This window comes from Aotus nancymaae, unplaced genomic scaffold (genome assembly GCF_030222135.1).
Source record: "Aotus nancymaae isolate 86718 unplaced genomic scaffold, 86718_ANA_hifiasm-v0.15.2.pri h1tg000029l, whole genome shotgun sequence".
NCBI classification, from domain to species: domain Eukaryota; kingdom Metazoa; phylum Chordata; class Mammalia; order Primates; family Aotidae; genus Aotus; species Aotus nancymaae.
The window spans coordinates 1023783-1046486 of record NW_026988442.1 but is presented as its reverse complement, the minus strand read 5'-3'; positions in this window follow the sequence as shown (position 1 = coordinate 1046486).

Genomic DNA, 22704 nt, shown 5'->3' with positions numbered 1-22704 from the left:
CATGCAGAGGTGGGTGAGTTTGGAGTAGACAGTGGGGCTGCTAGTAAAAACAACTAGGGCCATTAAGAAGAGATAATCAGTAAACAGAACTGAAGAAAAAAATAGAATGGAGAGAAAGACAACACTAAAATAATTTAAACAGTTATATAGACCAATGGAAAAGAACAGAGGCTTCAGAAATAAGGCCACACATCTAAAACCATCTGATCTTTCACAATGCTAACAAAAACAAGCAATGGGGAAAGGATTCCCTGTTTAATAAATGGTGTTGGGAAAACTGGCCAGTCATATGCGGAAAACTGAAACTGGACCCCTTCCTTACACCTTATACAAAAATTAACTCAAGATGGATTACAGACTTAAACATAAGACCTAAAACCCTAAAATTCCTAGAGGAAAACCTAGGCAATACCATTCAGGACATAGGCATGGGCAAAGACTTCATGACTAAAACACCAAAAGCAGTGGCAACAAAAGGCAAAATTGATAAATGAGTTCAATGTAATTGAACCAAAGAGCTTCTACACAGCAAAAGAAACTATCATCAGAGTGAACACACAACCTATAGAATGGGAGAAAAATTTTTTGAACTATTTATCTGGTAAAGGGCTAATATAAAGAACTACAAGGAATTTAAACAAATGTACAAGAAAAAAAACAGCCCCATCAAAAAGTGGGCAAAGAATATGAACAGACACTTCTCAAAGGAAGACATTTATGTGGCCAACAAACATATGAAGAAGAAAGCTCATCATCATGGGTCATTAGACAAAAGTAAATCAAAACCACAATGAGATAAAATCTCATGCCAGTTACAATGGTGATTATTAAAAAGTCAGAAAACAACAGATGCTGGAGAGGATGTGGAGAAATAGGAACACTTTTACACTGTTAGTGCAAGTGTAAATCAGTTCAACCATTGTGGAAGACAGTGTGATGATTCCTTAAGGATCTAGAACCAGAAATACCATTTGACCCAGCAAACACATTACTGGGTATATACCCAAAGGGTTATAAATCATTCTATTGTAAAGACACATGTACATCTATGTTTATTGCAGCACTATTCACAATATCAAAGGCTTGGAACCAACCCAAATGCCCATCAATGATAGACTGGTAAAGAAAATGTGGCACATATACACCATGGAATACTATGCAGCCATAAAAAATGATTAGTTTATGTCCTTTGCAGGAAGATGGATGAAGCTGGAAGCCATCATTCTCAGCAAACTAACACAGAAACAGAAAACCAAACACCACATGTTCTCACTCATAAGTGGGAGTTGAACCATGAGAACGCGTGGACACAGGGAGAGGAACATCACACACTGGGGCCTGTCATGGGGGGAGGGGTTGGGGGAGGGATAACATTAGGAGAAACACCTAATGTAGATGATGGGTTGATGGGTGCGGCAAACCACCATGGCATGTGCGTACCTATGTAACAAACCTGCATGTTCTGCACATGTATCCCAGAACTTAAGGTATAATAATAAAAAAATTTAAAAAGCAAAGAGAAAATTAGGGTTATTGCATCTAAATCATTCATGGATCGACAAAAATGGCAAAACAATAAAGAAGTAAACTTTAGCTGCATGCTGGAATATAACTAAGAAAAGGTAAGTCAGTTTTGATCAATAAGTTCATTAAGATTGTGAAAATAGAAACAAGTATTTAGAACAGGAGCAGACGTATTCTCCATTTATAACTAGGTAAACACAGTAGATATTATAGTGTGAGAAGTCAATGTGGAACTTGCTGCCCAAAACAGTTGAACTAAAAGTTGAAGATGTCACCATATTAAAAAAGTGAGCAGCTATGACCGTATGTCATTTGTCAGAGTATGACTATCCTTTGCTGGTTATCTGATGGGTTCTTTTCAAACCCTTATTTTGAAATTAGGAATGTGCTTCTCTGAAAATAGAAGCAGTCCAAAGTTTCCCATCTAAATTATCTTCTTCTAAACATGTTGGTATGAAAATATTTTCTCATTTATGAAGATATCTTTCTGAAATCTTGTAAATAATGAATGCCAAAGAAAAACTGCTATGAATTGGATCCTAACCGAAATAAAAATAGCTTTAAATGGGAGATTTTGAATCAACATTTTAACCTAATACAGTTATGTTTTGAAAAAAAAAAAAAAAACCACAATAAACACAAAAATGTTTGAAAAAAAGTGATAATGTGCAAAAATGCTCTTCCAACCAAATTTTAGAAACATTTTTTGTCTGCATTTTAAAAGAGAATCATTCATTTCATTGTCTGCAGTATAACTTTAAATGTTGTTTTACTGTTTTTCTGGAAACTTCGTCATTTCTTTTCAGTGTAATACTTTTAACTTCTCTTATTAATAAGTGTCATGTATTTTAAGCTGACACTTCCAGAGAATTTTTTTTTAATTTAAACAGAACAGTTGTGAAGAAATTTGAGATTTTAAAATTATTATTATTTTATATACTTCTGTGGAACCATTAAATATGCTTAAATTCCTTCAAGGTTAGGATGTTTGAAACAACTTTTTGAACATTTTGTAAAATTAACTAGAATTGTTCTTCTAGAAAATTTTATCAGATTAATTTTTTCTAAATGTGTAATATATCTGAGTTATCTCTTAATTTACCCTCCTAATTTCTCATTTTGGCCTGTTAGAAATCAATATTGATGTGAAATTAATAGTGTGAATATGCTAACAAATTAAGAGGAAAATATTGTCTCATTCTCATCTCATATGAATTCATTAAATACCTTCTTATGGGCATTGCTGTCCCAGGTACATCGCAAAATGAGTTAATCAGTTATGGCCTGATGATCAGATCCTATGATCAGTTTATAGAAATGTGTTTCGTAGCACAGCAACGGCGTAAGTCTGCAAACAGTTCTGCCCTAAACATTGGATCTAAGCAATGTATTCTTACCACTACTGCTTGATGCTTTGGCCCATTGATTCATTTCATAAACATTGGCATGTCCTTGAGTCAACTCTGTTCTAGGCCCTTGCATATGAAATAGTGCAGGAGTGAGTTCATATTTTAAGGGGATTGATATAGCAACAACAAATAATTAGACTTAAATGCATTGAGTGTTATCGTAAGTTATCTATAAAATACTAGGAAAAGCCTAACCTCATCTGGCAGGATCCCTCTCAATGGGACTGTCATTTGAGTGGAGTTTTGAAGGGTGAATAAAAAATGTGTTAGGCAGAGAAGTGGGGAAAATAAGCTATCCAAAGGAACAGAGATATAATACCACATCAATTGTCAAGTTTTGGAGGAAAGCCAGTGTGGGTACAGCATACAGATTGGGAAGCAAAAGTGATAAAAGCTAAGACTACGTAATAATCAGGGCTTAGATCACAGAAGAAATTCTATACCAGGTATATAAGTGAGAGTTATGATTGCAAACAGCATAATTCAAAATCAGTGCAATGGAAACCCAGGGAGGAGAGAGTTTCAAAAAGGAGGAGGTGGAAAAGTATGACAAACTATGCTGAGAGAATAATGAAAATTGGGATTGGACCACAGGATTTATCAGTGACTAAAGCTCTGTTACCATAGTGATAGAATATTCTGGTAAGACTGATTTTAAGACTGTGACCCATATGTCAACATCGTCAAGAAGCCTGTTAAAAACGAAGAATTTTAAGCTCATTCCAGACTTACCGTGTCAGAAACTTGGGAATGGGGACCCAAAATCTGTCGTAGAAACCCTCCTAGAGATTGTTATGCAAGCTAATATTTAAGAATCTCTTACTGAGTGTGACTAAGAAAGAAGGCGGCTTTTTTTGTGGCTTGAGTTTGAAAGAGAGTAGCCTGTACTTTCAGAAAGTTTGTCAGGAAATAAAAGTAAAAAATGATTGTTTGGAGTGGGAGTAGTATTAAGGAAGCACAGGATCCCATCATATATTTTATTTATTGATGGTTTTTAATTTTTCTAATGGTGTTTTCTTTAATTCACTAAAGTTTTAATTCTTTCAACAGTCAAATCTTGAGTTTTTACGATTCTTTTTCATTGCAAAATTATTCACATATATTTCTATATTTTCTATTCCTTTGCCTTTTTTCTTTATTTTTTATATTTTAAAAAATACATCTGGAATTTATGCAATACTGAAAAGAGTGGCTCTAAAGTGATATATTCTTCCCCTAAAAGCTAGTTTCCTCGAGATTGTTTATTGACTGTTCTATCCCTTAATGTTATGAATCATTTCCTGTATCAGATTTTAAGTTCTTATATGCATTGGATGCCTTTGACTGTGGCAGACAACTCCATTATATTTGCCTTCTCCTGAGCAGAGATGACACATATTACCTCCTGCTAAGTTTGTGATCAATTAAATTCTCAGGTTGTTTCTAAATTAATTATTTCAGTTATTCAGTTTTTATGTGGATATCAGTATAGATACAATTTTTTATTTCTTACATTCAATTCTTATATGGATATCATTACAGATAATAAGTATGAAATATTTCAACCTGATTTAAAGCTGGGGATGAATTTGAACTCTAGGTCAGTGATTCTCAAAGACCCAAGTTTCATCTCACTTCAGAGATGCTCGGTCTCTGTCTTCTGTATTAGCTCTTGAGGTAATTCTGTTACTCATGGAAGTTGGAGAACCACCACTCTAGGTGCTTCCAGATTTAATTTAATTTTATTTATTTTTATTTATTTATTTTTTTGCTATTGTGAATACCTGAATGTAGTTGGAGCAGCAAAGCCAGTCTTCAAATTATTGAAAACCTGGACCTACTCACACAGAGACAACCATATTCCCCTTAGTTCTTGAATATATATTTTTTAAAAAGTGGTTCTTAGACTGAATCATCCAGAGAGGGCCTCAATTCTTTATCTTCCTATGATAATAGCTGCCTTGAGTAATTCTAATGGCTTTTCCAATTTGAAATAATTGATAATCATAATCAGATCAACATTTTGGAGTAATTGGCTTGTAATTTGCTTCTAACAATTAGGGGTTGGGAAATGGGTAAGATTTAGACATGGATCTGTATTTTTAAATCTGTGAAATTAAAATTGCCTTGAAGGTAGGATTTGAGTTCTAGCCATATATACAGTGAGTAGTGCAGTGCTTATCTCTTGATGGATGTCTCTTAAATGTGGGGTTCAACATGGATGGCTACCAATATTTACTGTACAATGTAGATATAATATATTTGATTAAAACTTACGTTTTTATTCTTATAAATAACTATAAAATATTAGCATTTTCTGTAGTTTTTTTTAAACATTATTTTCCATGGTAGAGGGAGGGGATGATCATTATCTGGTATGGAAAGACAATCATTGGGTTTTCAATATTTATCAAATATACATCTTTTAGCAAAACTTAAACACATTTGACCAAACATGTTATTTTCTCCAAGAGTATTTTAAACCATATATATTTGAAGGCAAAATTAACCCATCTGCTTCTGATTTCTGTACACTAACCTAATGAAGTTGCCATTTTAAAGACAAAATTAGCAGTCATGAAATCCTTTGAGAATTTTTTTTACATGTGTGAGAAAGTTAAAAAGACCTTTGAACCAAAGGTTGATAGTAAATAAAGCACAAATATTAAGGTCTGTAGTTTGGATTTTGGAAACGAAGATATTGTTAATATCTAAACATGGGGCAGGGACATGAGGGAAGGAGTTGGGAAAACCCCTTTATCCAACTTCCTGAGAACGCCTAAGCATTGTTTCATCTTTGTATAAGGTATCGGCAGTAGATATTTTAAAATAGAGCTCTGCTCAGTCAAAACATTTAGTTTCTTATCTTTAGTTTTCAAAGGAAGCATTTCTTTCTTTTCTCCACCTTTTTTTGGATGAATGCCACCATAGGCTCTTCTGCGGAGTCACCTCTCCTCCCCACACCTCCAGGACCTCTTATCCCAAAGCCTAACCTACCACCAAGAGATAGACATAAAGAGTTTGGGCTGAGTATTGGAAAGTGCCTAAAAAGAAAAATCCTAAACTGTAAATTTACATTATTATTAAGGCAGAGGATTTTTTTAAAAACCTGTGAAGTATCTTATTTTTCTAAAGTACCATAGATTTCCAAAGTGCTTGCCAATAAACTTTCTCATTATAGTGGCTCTAGCAATGAGTACTGACATGTGACTTAACTGGTAGAGTGCTTTAATGGGAATTGAAAGTATGTTTAGTACTTGGCCCATCTTCACGCTGTATTACATTTGGCACTGTGTTCCCAGCCATAAAGTCTAGGATGACCATATTGTTACATCAAATTGAAAATCCAATGTGCCTTCAACAGCAAAGCTCTGTTATATGTCTATGTCCTCTTTGTAGGTGTCTTAGAAATCTATGCTTTAAGTACAGTGATGTTGTGCTGAAAAGCATTGAATTAGTGGTTCAGGAACTTATACAACCCACTCTACATAAAATCCTCTTATCATTTCTGAATTACAAAGTCAAAATTTTATTCATTTTAACAAACACTTCATAGATGACTGCTACCTTTTTTAACTGACAATTTGCTACAAATTATAACCGAATTAAACATAATATCTCCCACATTAGCACTTTCCATGTTACATTGACAAAATTCCTGATATGTGCTGTAACGTGTTTTCACCAAATAATATATTTCTATTTGTTAGATTGAAATCCTTTCTTAAAGTCCTCTAGAACTGTCAACTCTCCCAGGCTCACTGAGTATCTGTGACATGTGAATAGTTCAATATGTAGTATGGTCATTTCCCTATTCTAAAGGTCACCTTGTAAATAAAACCATTTAGTTGAAAAAGGCTATTGAAAATACACATAACTCCCTCATAATGCTAGGAAAACACTAAACAGCAAAAGGATATGGCCCACATAATAGAGTAAATGTCATGAGTTCAGTATTTAAAATGCTCTCTATTCCTAATGTATTACACTTTCAGGAAGTGTTTGATGGATTGATATATTTACTTCATGGTTTTCTTCTGAGTATAAAGATAAGTTATCCTTTTTTTTTAACAAAAAAGTTCCCAATGATGTGAATTCAGTCAAAGAGGGAGAAAGTTGTGGGTAATGTTACAACCTTCGCTTCATAGATCTGTTGTTTTCATAAAGTCATGGTCAGTAACCCAACTATCTAGTTCTTGCAAAAGCCTATTTTCCTTTCTCCAGTTAGTCTTATGCAAATGCAAAATATTCAACAACCTTGATGTCATAAACCTTTGCTGCCCTTCTTAGTAAGCACAAGTTTTACAGAGTTATATTTTATTAATGATAGGCCTTTTGATAACAGGAATAGACCATAAAATGGTGTTTTTAAATTAAACCATTCAGTTTGGGGTATTCATTAGCTACACATCTTCTAAAAAGCAATTTATTTTTGTGAGCATTTCTTGCAGCTTTTCTTTAATAGAACAATGGAAGTCTTCATGACAGTACATGTCTTCATTTCTCTCCAAAGACTTCAAGTTTAGTTCAAGAATAAATTAAAGATATCTACTTCAAGGTAACTTATAAGATTTGAGTATTTAAAACACTTTATAGTAGAATAGTGAGTCTTATTTTTTCATTTCACTTTTAAACTTGTACTGTCATTCTAAGTTGACAGTACAGGGACTTTACATAAATGTAGAGGATGCTGCCATTGCTTAAAACAATCTTGACTTCCTTTTATGAAATTATATTTTGTCTAAGGCATGATTATTTTATCAGTCTAAACTTGATGCAAATTGTCTTCTGGAAGAAGGATTTGACCTTTGAGAAATAGATAGGTGATTGAGTATGAAGTCTGGTCCCTAATGTAGGTGATCCAATCGGGTGAGGCGATTTTTCTTTAAAAACGAGGTAAATGCCTATCTGTTTCTTCCATGGCTCAGAACTAGGATGCTTAACAATCTAATTTAGATTAATTAGGTGTTCAAACAATAGTTGAGCCAAAAAAGTTGGCTTTCACTCTGAATGAACTGGGAATGAATGAATACATGAATTCAACAAATATTGACTGAGTGCCTAATATGTGATGGGCACCCTTCTAGATATTGAGTAATACTTCTGAACAGAAATCTTTGCATGTTGAATGTGTACATCCTAGAGGGAAAGAAGAAAACAGATAAATAGGATAAATAAATACCATAAAGAGTAGATTAGGGGAAAATGTGGGAAGGGAGGATAGGCCACATTAGAGAAGGATTGCAATTTTAGATACTGTGGTCAAGAAAGATCACGGAGAGAAGAGTAAGCCAGGTATTTGAGTCAGGGAATGAGGAAGTAAGGGAGAGGCCATGGAGAGTCTGGTGGACAAGATTTCATGTGAAAGCAACTGGCATATGGAAGAACTCCCACTATCTGGGCAGACTGAAAGAAGGTGAGAAGTGTAGGAGGCAGGAAGGCAGATCATGTAGGGCTTTAAGAATCAATGAAAGGACTTTGGTTTTTAATCTGAGTAAATTAGGAAGGCTTTAGCTTTTGGAAGTGTTTTAATACACAAGTGTTGTGATCTCATTTATGTTATGTTGTGTTATGTTATATGTAATCTATTTTTATAGATGTAGGGGATACAAGTGCAGTGTTATTTTTAAAAGGACATATAGCATTGTGTTGAAGTTTGGGTTTTTAGTGTACTCATCACTCACATAGTGAACATTGTACTCGACAGGTAATTTTTCAACCCTGACCCCCCATCCTCTTACATTTTTTAGTCTCCAAAGTCTATTATTCCCTTTTCTAAGTCCATGTGTACCCATTGTTTAGCTTCCACTTATTAGCGAGAACATGAGGTGTTTGACTTTCTGCTTTTGATTAATTTCACTTAAGATAATGGCCTCCAGTTCCATCTATGTTGCTGCAAAAGACATGATTTCATTCATTTTAATGTTGGAGTAGTATTCCATGGTGTGTGTGTGTGTGTGTGTGTGTGTGTGTGTGTGTGTGTGTACAAGGTCAAGGTTTTCCACTGGCTAACCCCAACTAGGAGCCAGAGGGAAGGGAACCACTGATATTCTTACAATGTCTGTGTGCTGGGATGGAAAGCAAGATGCAGCATAGTGAAAGCACATCTGGTCTACTCCACTTATTCTCAGGTTTTTCTCTTCCGTTTCATCTGGGTGAAAAGTTTGTGTCTTCTACTCAGGGACTACATGAAACCCCATCAGGTATCACATCACTATAGTTTTTACAGTTTTTATCTATTCAGTAGTCTTCCCATCTACCATCTAAATGGATAACCATCACTCACATTCTTTGTATAAGGTGGTGGGGAACTTGAGGATAGAGAAAATGAGTAAGACATAACTACTACAGTCTTGTCTTCTGTACTTGATCATGAGCCAAAATTGGGCATCACTACTGCCTTCTACAAGTCAGTGCATATTTCCCTTGGCTTGGCCAGTACCATATACATAAATAGTCAGTGTTCTGTACCAGGTAAGATGACCAGACATCGTTTGTACAAGATATGTGGTCTTGTCTTTTTTGGGTTGCCACTTTTCTATTTGCCAAAAAGTTTTGGCTAAGAAAATACTAACAGGTACTCCACTGAATGTGTGTGTCCTTAAAACAGTCTTTTAACCCACACTGTATTAGGCTCAATGGTACAAGGGACCACATGGCCAGGGTGAAGTCTCAGTTTCCAAATCATTGAGTTATTGATATTTTGTCCTGGTGAAATCATTCCTCTTTTGGATCTCAGGATCTCTAAACACAGTGAACCTTAGGTTATAAGGATGAAAATAAAATGTTTTTAAATGAGTTATTGGTATAATAGTGAGAGGGATCATTCTACCACTTAGTTCCTGTGTGTGTACATTCAGGCTAAGTTTTTTAAGAAAACAGAATATATTGGTCACATATGTGAAACAGATATGCCATCTATAATATAGCACCCAGTATTCTAATATGTTGACTTACAGCTGGTTTTGTTATTGATCTTTCCCCTGGTCATACCATACTTCTGTGATGCCACCAACTATTTCTGATTGATGGGTCACATCCTGATGATTCCATGAGTAGGAACACACTGTCTCATTACCTTTGCTGTAGAATCAATCCCCTGGTTGTGGTACAGGATACTGTGGCAATGGATAAGGAATTCTGTAATTCCACACATGCTTGTGCTTGCAGAAGCACTGTGGCAGGAAAGTAAAATCAGTGTCCAGATATACATCTATATGAGTACAGTATATTTTGAGGCTGTTATCTCTTTCCTAATGCAGTCAACTGCCACCACGTGGCTGACTGGCGTCTGCAGGAAATTGCATCATCTTGGATTATCAGCATTAGCCTCTGTTGTTGGCTGCACGCAGTAATAATAGTAGCCAGTTCAGTCTTGATGAGAGAAAAACTATGCAGTTGATTCTCAGCCTCCATATCCACTTTGTATATGGACTTACTAGTGATCTAAATGTAGCATTCCAAACAGAAAATAGTTATCAAAGGAGAGGCATATCCTACCAAACCCTAGACATCTGTAGAAGATTTTCTATTTGGGACGCCCCAGGCAAGCCATTCAGCAATCCTGCCTACCACAGGCAAATCAATCATTATTAATTCTTCTGCATCATAGACCCACGTGGTACGGCAGCTTATACCAAAGCCTCTACTACTATAGAATATCTTTTGTAACCCATTCAAAACTGGCAGTCTTATGGGTTATCAAATAAATGGTACAGAGCAACACACCCAAATGTGTTGCATATTGTTTCTAAACCCAAAGAGATCTCCCAAATATGAGTCTCTCTTTGAGATGAGTGGTGTAAGTTGCAGAAATTAAACTTGCTTTGTTTTTTATTTTTTAATAGAAGAAAAGGCATGCAAATTCATTTAATATGTATGCATAGGAGCCTTCAGACTGAAGATCCAACCTTTCAATGGGACTCTCACTTTAGAAGAAATAGCCTGGCATAACCTGCACTGCTGGGTCCTCATAAGCCCCAGCATGGCTGGCTGTTGAGCTTCTGTACAGTCTCTGTCTCACAATCTGGAATGTATATGCCTTACTAAGGAATCTAAGGAACATGATATTGTATGCTTACTAAGTCCAATGTCATCAATGTATTAGACTAACATTATGTTCTATGGAATTTCAAGTTGATTATGGTCTCTATTATGATAAATAACAGTAGGGTTGACTTGTCCCTGAGAAAAAGGCTTTCTTAATTGTAAAGGGAAGGAAATATTTATCAGGTCAATGGCTGCACACCAGGTGCTAGAGTTTGTGTTGACTTCATGTAGTGGAGATGGACTATTCTTTAACTGTATTTATGGTTACCGTTACCTTAGAACTAAGTTTTTGGTAATCTACTGTCACTGCAATGAGTCAACTTTTGTTATTGCTGTTTTCAAATGCCAAAGAGGGATGAATTAAAAATTATGTACCAGCAATGATTACTCTTGTATTTCTCAAGGCTTTAATGGGGGCACACTTATTATTATTATTATTAGAGACAGTGTTTTCCTCTGTCAGCCAGGCTTGAGTTCAGTGGCATGGTCTAGGCTCACTGCAACCTCTGTCTCCCAGGTTCGAAGATTGTTTTGTCTCTGCCTCCTAAGTAGCTAGGATTACAGGTGTGTGCCACAACGCCCAGCTAATCTCTTTTTTTTTTTTTTTTTTTTTTTGGATTTTTAGTAGAGATGTCTGCTGTGTTGGCCAGGCTGGTCTTGAATTCCTGGCCATAAGTGATCTGTCTGCCTTGTGCTCCTGAAGTGCCGAGATTACAGGTGTGAGCTACCGTGCCCAGCCTAATGGGGGCATACTTCTATAGTTTGCTCAGAAATATGGTAAATATTTTGACCTACTGTTTTGCCTTTATTGGAAAGAAAATCCAGTGGAATTTAGAATTTCAAGATTCTTAGCCTTATTTATATCTATCTGAATATCCTGTCTCAGGGTTTCAAGGTTTCAATTCTTTCCCAATGTTGCTCTTACTTTAGCATAAGATACCTGGTTGGGCTGAATATTTGAAAAGCACTGCAACTCTACAAACTTTTTTTTTTTTTTAAGTTCATTGTTATTCTACCAGTTCAATATTACATAATAGATTCAAATATTTTCCTCAAAATATCTACGGATGAGTAATACAATGAAAAACCAAGGCTTTAATCAACTTACATTTTCACAGCCTTTGTAAATTTGTAAACCAAAGCCTTTGCCCACCCCAGATGTTTTTACCACCATTGATTATAACACATCTCAGTAGATTCCACTTCAGATTTTACTGAATTACTGTTTTCCCAATTTCTCTTAAAATATATCTCACATGTAGTTTTTCTATATAAAGAGTCTAATATTTATTTCACTTCAAATTTGGTATTGTCTCTAAGAATAAACAATTGGTCAGTATCGATATGATCTGTGGACTTATACAGTCAAGGAAAAGAACTTGAAATCATTTGCCTTATTTTTTTTTAATTGCATTTTAGGTTTTGGGGTACATGTGAAGAACATGCAAGATTGTTTAAATCCTAATCCATGTCTGTTTTCCGACTACAGGATATAAGGGACTCTTTCAAATCTGCTGTAAAGATCTTCTGATTTTCACATTTCCTTAATTTTTGCACATAAATTAAAATTTATATTTTCCGTGTTTATTTTCTAGAGTAATAATAAGAAAGGTGACTTCACAGTCCTTACAGTTGCTAATGTTGCCACGATGACACAGTAGCACAGCCACTTCATGTCCCAGTGCCTTGCTTATACTTGCCCTGTATCCTGTGCTGAGTGGGGTAATCATGTTGCCACTGTGTGCTTGAGATATCTCTTGTCCCATTTCTCTGTTTGATATATGTGCAACCCAATCATAGCGTTTCACTTTGAGAGTCAGTTTCTTGAGGCTACTTTCAGTAGCAATTTCTCTTATTCGAGTTCTCAAGCAGGAAACAGGTACCATATTCAAATCAGCATAATTTAAACAAAGTTTATGTACAAAGTGACTGTTTACAAAGATGTAGATGAGTTACAGAGGAACTATAAGGGATTTGTAATCACCTCTAGGCCAGGGGAACAGTGGGTTAGATTTCCTAGAATCCAGAAGAAGGAAGTTGCATTAAGCAGGCTGACTTGAGAGGACTAGGAAGCTTCAATAGAGACATGCCAGCATAAACAGGACTGTGGGCAATGTGTGATGGGAGCAAGGAATAGAACTTCTCTGAATTAACTTACTCTCTCCCCTCAATGGGAGAGTTTCTCATGGTTGAACCTAACTGAAAGATAGTGAGGAAGGGAGTGAATTTGGAGATCACCATGAGGAAGGGTGGAGGACAAGTGGAAGATATCTGAATCTGTGGCAGCTATAGACATGATGGTAACTTTGGTTTTTCTCTCTCACACACTCTTTTTTTTTCTTTTCGTTGAAACAGGGTCTCACTCTGTGGCCCAGGCTGGAGTGAGGTGACAATATCATGGCTCACTGTAGCCTCAACCTCCCAGGCTCAGGTGATCCTCCTACCTCAGCCTCTCAAGTAGCTTGGACTGCAGGCACATACAGGCATGTGCCATCACACTTAGCTAATTCTTTTTTTTTTTTTTTTTTGGTAGAGACGGGATTTCACCATGTTGCCCAGGCTGGACTCAAACTGCTGGACTCAAGCGTCCACCCGCTTCAGCCTCCAAAGTGCTAGGATTACAGGCATGAACTACCACACCCAGACCAGTTTCTCTTAATTTGAAGAAAAAGCAGATATAATTGACTAATAGGTTAAATATGGGGTATGAAGAGAAGGATGTAGAAACAGAAGTGAAGAATGATGGCAGGTTTTTTTTGTTTTTGTTGTTGTGTTTTTAACCTGAACAACTGGAAAGGTGTAATGGACATTTGCTGAAATGGAGAAGAATGTGAAAAAGGAAAGTTTGGGTGGGGCAAAATACAGATGTTTAATTTTAGGATATATTAAATTCTAATGCCTATTTGGCGCCCAGTGGAGAAGTTTAGTAGGATGTTGGATGTATGAGCCTAGAGTTCTTGGGAGATGTCCAGACTTAGAAATACATAAAGCTGTGAGACTTAAAGGGATTATCGAAAAAGTGAATATAATAGAGAAAAACCCTACATGCTGAGCCCAAGCACTGCAATAGAGTTTAAGAAGACTAGGAGGAACCAGGAAATCTGACTGAAGAAATTATGAGAAGGGAGAAAAACCAGGTGAATTTGATGTCCTGCAAGCCAACTGTAGAAGGTGTTTGAAAAAGGAAAATATTTAAATCTTGAATCCATTTTTAGTTAATTTTGTATATGGTGAAAGATAGGGGTCCAGTTTTATTCTTCTGTGCATATGTCTAACTTACTATCACAGTATCACTTATTGAATAGAGAGTCCTCTCTCCCTTGCCTATTTTTGTTGACTTTGTTGAAGGTCAGATGATTGTAAGTTTGCAGCCTTATATATGGGTTCTCTATTCTGTTTTATTAGTCTATGTGCCTGCTTTTGTTTCAGTACCATGCTGTTTTGGTCACTATAGCCTTATAGTATAGTTTGAAGTCGGGTAATGCAATGATTCCAACTTTGTTCTTTTTGCTTAGGATTGCTTTGGTTATTTGGGATTTTTTTTTTTTTTTTGGTTTTATAAAAATTTTAGAAGTTTTTCTAGTTCTGTGATGACATTGGTAGTTTGATAGGAATAGTGTTGCTTCTATAGGTTGTTTTGGGTGGTATGGCCATTTTAATGATACTGATTCTTCCAATCTGTGAGCATGTAATGTTTTTCCATTTGTTTGTGTCATCTATAATTTCTTTCAGCAGTATTTTGTATTTCTCCTTGTAGAGATCTTTCACTTCCTTGTTTAGGTATATTCCTACGTGTTGTTTTTTTTTTGTGTGTGTGTATGTGTGACTATTGTAAATGGGATTACATTCTTGATTTGGTTCTCAGCTTGAACATTATTGGTGTATAGAAATGCTACTGATTGTTGAACAGGCTGAAACTTTAAATCCTGGAAGAAAACACAATATTGGACATCGGCCTTGAGAATTTGTGACTAAGCTTTCAAAAGCAATTGTAACAAAAACAAAAGTTGACAAGTGGGACCTAGTTTAAAGAGCTTCTGGACAGCAAAAAAACTGTCAACAGAGTGAACAGACAACCTATAGAATGGGAGAAGGTATTCACAAACTATGCATCCAACAAAGGTCTAATATTCAGAATCTATAAGAAACTTAAAGAATTGCACAAGCAAGGGTGGGCATGGTAGCTCATGCCTGTAATCCCAGCACTTTGGGAGGCTGAGGTGGGTGGATCACCTGAGGTCAGGAGTTTGAGGTCAGCCTGACCAACATGGCAGAACCCCGTCTCTACTAAAAAAATACAAACATTACCCAGGTGTGGTGGTGTTGCCAGGCTGAGGCAGGAGAATCACTTGAACCCAGGAGGCAGAAGTCGCAGTGAGATGAGATTGTGCCACTGCACTCCAGCCTGGATGACAGAGAGACTTTATCTTAAAAATAAATAAACAAAAATATAAAAAGTAAAACAAAATGCATGTTCTCATGTATAAGTGGGAGCTAAACATGAGTTACTCATGGATATAAAGATGACAGCAATAGAAAATTGGGAATACTAGAAGAGAGAACGGGTTGAAAAACTAGTAAGTACTATGCTCAGTACCTGGATGATGGGATCAATTGTACCCCAAACCTCAGCATCATGCAGTATACCCAGGTAACAAACCTGCACTTGTAGCCTTGTGAATGTAAAATAAAAATTAAAATTATGATAGGAAAAGAGAATAGTCTGCTGACTGAATTAGACAAGAATTAACTATTTTGTTTATCAAAATTGAAGGCACTAATAACCTTCACTTTTAGTAGAATAGCAGGAACAAAAACCTGGATGGAGTGTGTTAAGGATAGAAATTTAAAAATGGACAGTAGGTTCATAGATACCTTTTCCTAGATGTTTTGCTGTGAGAAGGAAGGAAAAAATGGGGTCTTTTCTGGGAGGGGAAAGTACTATTAACAGACAGCTTTGCTTTATAATGATGAGAGGTATTAAGAGTCTGAATATATGAAAATAGAAATAGTTCAAAAAGAACAAAGGAACCACTGATGATACAGAAGAAAGAGAGATGAATTGCTGGAGCAATATCCTCTCATAGGTGAGAATGGAAGAGTTCACCCTAGATAGATACCTGGCAGTTCATTGTAGCACCAGGGGAGAAGATAGTTTATATGGGCTCATGGGCAGATAGGACAGTATGTGATGTGATGACAACTTGTGGGGTCTGATCTGGTTGCTTCTGTCATCTCCATGCAGCAGGAGCAAGGTTATCAGCTAACTGGGAAGACGGCAGGCAAGTACCGGATGTTTGAGGAGAATAAAGAAGGGATCAGACAATTTTCTTAAGAGTGAGAGATTCAATGAACAAGAAAATGCAATGTGGTTTTGGTCAGTACAGAGACATGCCATAAGGTTATCCATCATGAAAGTAAGAACAGTCAGCATGGGCTTGTTTTTTTCTCCAGCTACATCCAGTTGTGTAGGTGCGGGCATGGGAGTTTACTGATAATTGGATTTAATGAAGATTGCAGTTTAGCCAGCAAGTTGGAGAACTTTAGAGATCAAATGTCACCTTGTGGTTATACTTGAGTGACAAGAAAAGAATTTGTTCTGTTTCTAATACTATTCCCAAAGGTAATTGTTAAACTATAAGCTTCAATGTGAAATATGCCCTTTTAAGATTAATTTTTAAGCTATCAAGAATTTAAACCATATAATTAAATTTAATTAACATTTTGTATGCTAATACAATTAAGAAACCAAAAGACTATATTAAGGCACATTTTATTATATAATGATAAGAAAGGAAAATTCATTCCTTATTTTTTTTTTTTTGCTTTGATTCTCTATTAGTTATACCGAGATCTTTAGTTATCATTCATAAGATAAAGATTATGCTTAGGAAATGGCTATCTATTCTGGTGTTAGACCATTAGGTTTGTATGTTAGTTTCTATTTTTAAAATGAGATGTCAGTTCAACTTTATACAAGTGGAATCGATGGATGGATGTCTGGCCTCCAGTATGGTTTCAGGGGCATGCAATTCTTCCCTTACTCTAAGCAATCATCCAGGTGCTTAAATTTCCTACCATCATTTTGTTTTTAGAATTGAGGCATAGCCTCATGAAAGATATTTAAGATGACACCTGGCAGCACCCATTGATCCCAGTAATCATTCTTGTTTGGTTTGTTTTATTAAATTAATACAAAACAAAGTGGAGCCCTGTGTCTATGGCACACATGTCGGGTGAGTATTGATCAAAGGTAGGAAGTTGAAAATGAGCTTGCCTGTGCAGTAGGCCATGTCTAGGTCCATTCCCATTACCCCGAGGGCATGGTTACCTGGATTGCATCTCTCAAACAAGGAAAGCGTGTTTAAAGGACACTTGAGGATAAACTGAAGATTCTCCCCATTTGCTTTATAATATTTCTAAAACCTGGCTTTGAGCTCCAGCATCTGATCTAAAATTATTAGTTCTTTTAAAAGGTAAGTTTATCTTTTCTATCAGAATAGCTAATAATCATATAATATTTATTTTTGCTTTACTGTGTTTCGAGCAGTGTGTTAAGGCTAATGACTGTGTTTTGGTTTCTTTAAGCCTAAGAAAAAACGTTGAGGTTATTGCTTTATACATGAGGAATCTGAAACTTAGAGCTTTATTTATTTGTTTATTTATTTATTTATTGAGACAGGGTCTTGCTCAGTCACCCAGGCTAAAGTGCAGAAGCACGATCATACCTCACTGTAGCCTCAAACTCCTGAATTGAAGGGGTCCTTCTGCCTCATCCTCCTGAGTAGCTAGGACTACAGATATAACACCACACCTAGCTAATTTTATTTTTTGTAGAGAAGGGGTCTCACTATATTGCTGACATTGGTCTTGAACTCCTGGCCTCAAGTGAGCCTCCTGCCTAGAGCATTTAAATAATTTATTCAAAGCCCTAAAGCTAGTGGAGAGTCTAGATAGAAATTCTCAAAAGATCTACCTGCCTGCTTATAATTAAAAAAATCCATGAGAAGAGGCATCGTTCTTGTAACCTCTGTATCCTTTAAAGTGCCTTGGGTGCAAATTGCTACTGATAAATGTTTAGTCAATTGAGTGAAGGGGATTTCCCTACATTGTACTTCGAGTTATCCCACAAATGGAAAGTAAATGAAATATTAAGGTGCTTTGTACAGATAATGAATACTAGCATTAACTAACACAAAACCAAAACCCCATCAAGTTTTCTTTAAATTAGTGTGATAGTTGAGGCTAAAACGCATTCTGACATGAAATAGCGCAGATTGCTTTTAGATCTCTCGTATTGCTTATCTTTTACTTGTATGGTTCCTAATAAAAATGCAGGTATATTTTTGTTGGTGAGATCATTTAAGTTTTGCCTGGTAAATTTCGTAATCTTCATATTCTCCAAGGCTTTTATGTGAAACCCAGGACCATCCTAAGCAATATGAGATATCTGGCTACATTCTGATAGCTGTTTTCCACTGTAACTAATTCCAATTCACTTGCCAACAAGTTCAGACATCAGCTGGAGGGGAAAAGAGGATTTGGGGGTGGAGATGTATTTAAATAATATTTAATAAGATTTGTTTTTGTAATTGGAAAATAAAGAGCATTGCTCTGGGGCTATGCCTATGTTGCAGAAGAACTGGCCCAGGACACGTTTTGTAAATTACTCTCCTTTCTATGGCCATTCAATTCAAAGGTTTCGGGGTAAAATCTGTGGAAGGAAATTCATGCAGGAAAGAGGGTGGAGATGGAAAAAAAAGTTCATGCTTAAGTCACAGTCTATGGATAAGAAAGAATTTGAATATTAATGCATAACCTTGAGAATTAAATGCTCTGTCCAGCAACCTTACAAGCTGACAGCTGGTTGGGGGCTGATAAGAAACACTGGGTGGGGGGTAGGTTCTGGGAGGGACTAGTTCCCAGAGCAGGCTCTCATCCCTGGCTGGCATTAGAAAGAATTACAAAGCATGATTCAGAATCTAATTCTGTCAGCTGGTGATTGGCTCCCACGAGGCTCTGGGCTCACAATGTGTTCTATTAAGTAATGGGAATTGGGTTGTGCTCTTGTTCTCTGCTTCATGCCTGCCACCCCATTCTCCTTCACACTGCTTCCCATGTCTCCGGCCTATACTTAGGTGTGCTTGCTTGCATCCACATTCCAAAAGGCATTTCTAAATATCTTCACAATACACAGATGCTAACCACACAGAAGGATGCCAGTACCACATTGTTTTTTTTAATTTATTTTATTCTTTGGCTGCATTAAAAATGTCAACATCACCTTGTCAGGATGGGCAAAACCCAGATGAGAAAAGAGACAGTTTAAATTAAACACTTCGATCTGCCAACTCCTATTCAGTGGCTAAGTTCAAGAGAAGCTTTTAGCATGGGTAAAAGAGTCAGCCTCCATGCAGAGATAGCAAATAAACACATGGTATGGTGTAAGACATCATTGGGTTTCTGTCCAATTCAAAGACACAGAACTGAATGAAAATTGACTCTACAACTTGTCTTTGTTTTGTAGCCAAATGCCTGATACCTGTCAAAACACCTGTTTATCCTTTACAATATGACTTAGATCACCAGTGATGAAACTCATTTTAAAGATGGTAATTTGCACAATTACAAAAGGAGGCATTATGTGTTCAGAGGACATATACTATGGGTTTTATTATTCTCTTATGTAACAGGACAGGAGCTAGTTTCTCAAAGAGTTATGTAACAGGATCATTTTCCCTTCATTTTAAGACTTTGAGAACTTTGTTATTCTCTCTGGGTTCCAGAACATAGAAAAATATAATTAATGAGCAAAAGCAATATGGTCAATGGACAGAATATTTTAAGTTTATAAAACGTTTCTAAGAATTTTTTTTCCCCTCAAAATTAAATCACAGGATTCATTCCTTCACTCTGAAAGTTTTCCTAAAATAAATTTGAGACCCCCATAATAAAAAGTTGAACAATTTTAGTTTCATGCTGTCCTTTTCTTATCTTCAGGCTATGTTGTTTCAGAGAGAATAGTCAGCCTCTTATTGAGGAAAAGGACCTGTACAGGGTATCAGAATACCTTAATTCTGTTTTTGCTCTGGCATGATCTAGCCATAGCAATGTAAGTCACTTTCTAGACCAATTTCCTCATTTGTAAATTTGAGGGAATTGGCTAGGTCAGAAGACAAACACTGTTGGCTGGCAAGCAGCTTCCAGATGTGTTTCCTATGGCAAGTAGAGTTTCTTTAAAATCTATATTTAAGGCCAGGTACGGGCTCAAGCCTGCAATCCTAGCACTTTGGAGGCCGAGATGGGTGGATCACCTGAGGTCAGGAGTTTGAGACCAGCCTGACCAATATGGTGAAACCCTATCTCTACTAAAAATACAAAAATAAGCTGGGTGTGGTGGTGTGTGCCTGTAGTCCCAGCTATTCCAGAGGCTGAGACAGGAAAATTGATTGAACCCAGGAGGTGGAGATTGCAGTGAGCCAAGATCATGCCACTGCACTCCAGCCTGGGTGACAGAGTGAGACTGTCTCAACCAACCAGCCAATATTTAAATTCCTTTAAATAGGCATGAATTTATCAGTTTGCCACAGCTCTCACCACTCCTTATTGTCTCGTTTATATGTATGTACGCATGTACTTGTGTATCAGTTGGCTTTTGCCATGTAACAAATAACTACAAAACATAATGGCTTACATTTATATGGATTAAGCTTAGGCTTAATGGCTAAAGCACAACTGTTTACTTAGCTCAACATTCTAGGGTCAGTAATTTGATTAGTTTAATTAGGCAATTCTATTGGTCTTGCCTGGTCTCATTTACTCCTCTTGGGTCAACTGCCATTTAGTAAGATGGCTCTGCTTGTGGGAATTGATTGCCTGTCACCTGGGGCAATAGATATTTCTGAGCCTATTCATTTAGCAAGCTAACTTGAATTTCACCTGGCAGCTTCTAGGTTGCAAGGGCACAGGAACACAAGCTGCAAGGCCTTTTGTGTCCTAGGCTTGGCACTGATTCAGCATCATTTCTGTTGTATTCTGTAATTCAAAGCAAGTGACAAAGATGACTCGGATTCAAGCAGTGGAGAAATAGACTCCATCTCTTGAAGAGAAAAGCTGCAAAGCATTTTGGTTATTTTTACAATCTCTACAACCTTTTTGCAAGCATTTCATCTTGCAAACTGTAGATTACATGGCCTTCAATTTATTCCCAGACTAAAAACAAGCAAAACAAACAAAATGGACACTCCTTTCTATACCAGGAGCATATTCATAGTGCTTAGCAAGTTGCTTTAAAATAGAATCATTTTAGAACAATACTGACAAGTACATATCCCAATTAACCACAAGTCCCCAGATGTTTGGGGATTTCTGCCCTTAGTGACCAGACATTTGTGCCACAGACTACTGGCAGCTTCTGAACTTGGGTTATGCCCTTGTTGGAGCTGCTGCTTAGTGATGGTCAACACTGGAGATGGGAATTCTCACTCAGCCAATGTAAGCCTTCAACTCTGTCCCTTTATGTCCCTGAAGACGAACGTAATCTGAATCCCTTTTGAGGTTTGGAGCTCAGTTTCCAGACTCCCTGCATTGACTTTTTCCCAGAATACCCTTAGTTTAAAATGATCATTTGGGGGAAATTTCTTTTAGACTGGAGAGCTGACTAACCATCTTTCATGCACATTGTGGTATGAAGAAAAGGCTGTCCAATTATGAAATACAAAGATAACCACATTTTATAAAACATATACTCGGCGTAGTATAGACTCATTTGTAACCTTTATGATATAGACCTCTAACTCCTATACCTCTATAACCTTTAAAGTTATAGATATAAATTTATGATGCTGCACATATTCCTTAGCTGAGAATGCACTAAGTCCAGAATTCTGCTCTAGATGCTGTAAAGACTGGAAATACACATGAGAAAATGCTTCTTCTTTCAAAGTGCTTTCAAGCTACCATAATCAACAGTAGTCACTCTTCAAATTGTGAGTCCCAATGAAAGAATTTTTTCCAAAATAACTCGAGAACCAATAATAGGTGTTTTCCAGTCATAAATATTTCAACTGCATGTAATAAGTAGGAAAATGACTTACTGCATCACTTTATTACATCCAAGATGAAAGATCTACAAATAGATCTTGGATTATGGTTTCTGGTTCTTTGTTGGTTAGTTGGTTGGCTAGTTTGTTTTTTTAGTCAGACAGTAAGACAAGACACATGGGGAAAGAGATCTCAGCTATAATGTTTAATTAAGAATGCCAAATTTCCAGTTCAAAGTGAAGCATGTTCATTGTGCTTATGGAAAGGAACTTTGCCTCTATATTTTCCTCATCACTTGCATTCACAGGAAGAAAGAGAGACAATTAAATCCTTTCAAATGTTTGAGCACATGAGGAGACCAGGGAAATGGCTGATGCTCTGCAAAAGACAATTTCAGGAAAAAGAAATTTAACAGAAAACAAATAGACAAAGGATAGGAAAAGCAACATACAGAAAAGTGAATCCAAATGACCAACAAATGCTTGAAAATTTTTCACACTGAGTACTAATCAATGCAAGTACAATAAGAGATTACTTTATGTCCTGTACACTGTCAACAATTAAGTAACTTTATCACTGAAGATAAGTACTCACACAAATAATCTCTGGAGGTGGGATTCAGGAAACTGTATTTTAACAAACTTTCCAGGTGATTCCAGTACACACAAAACTTTGATAACCACTGCCATCATACAGGCCT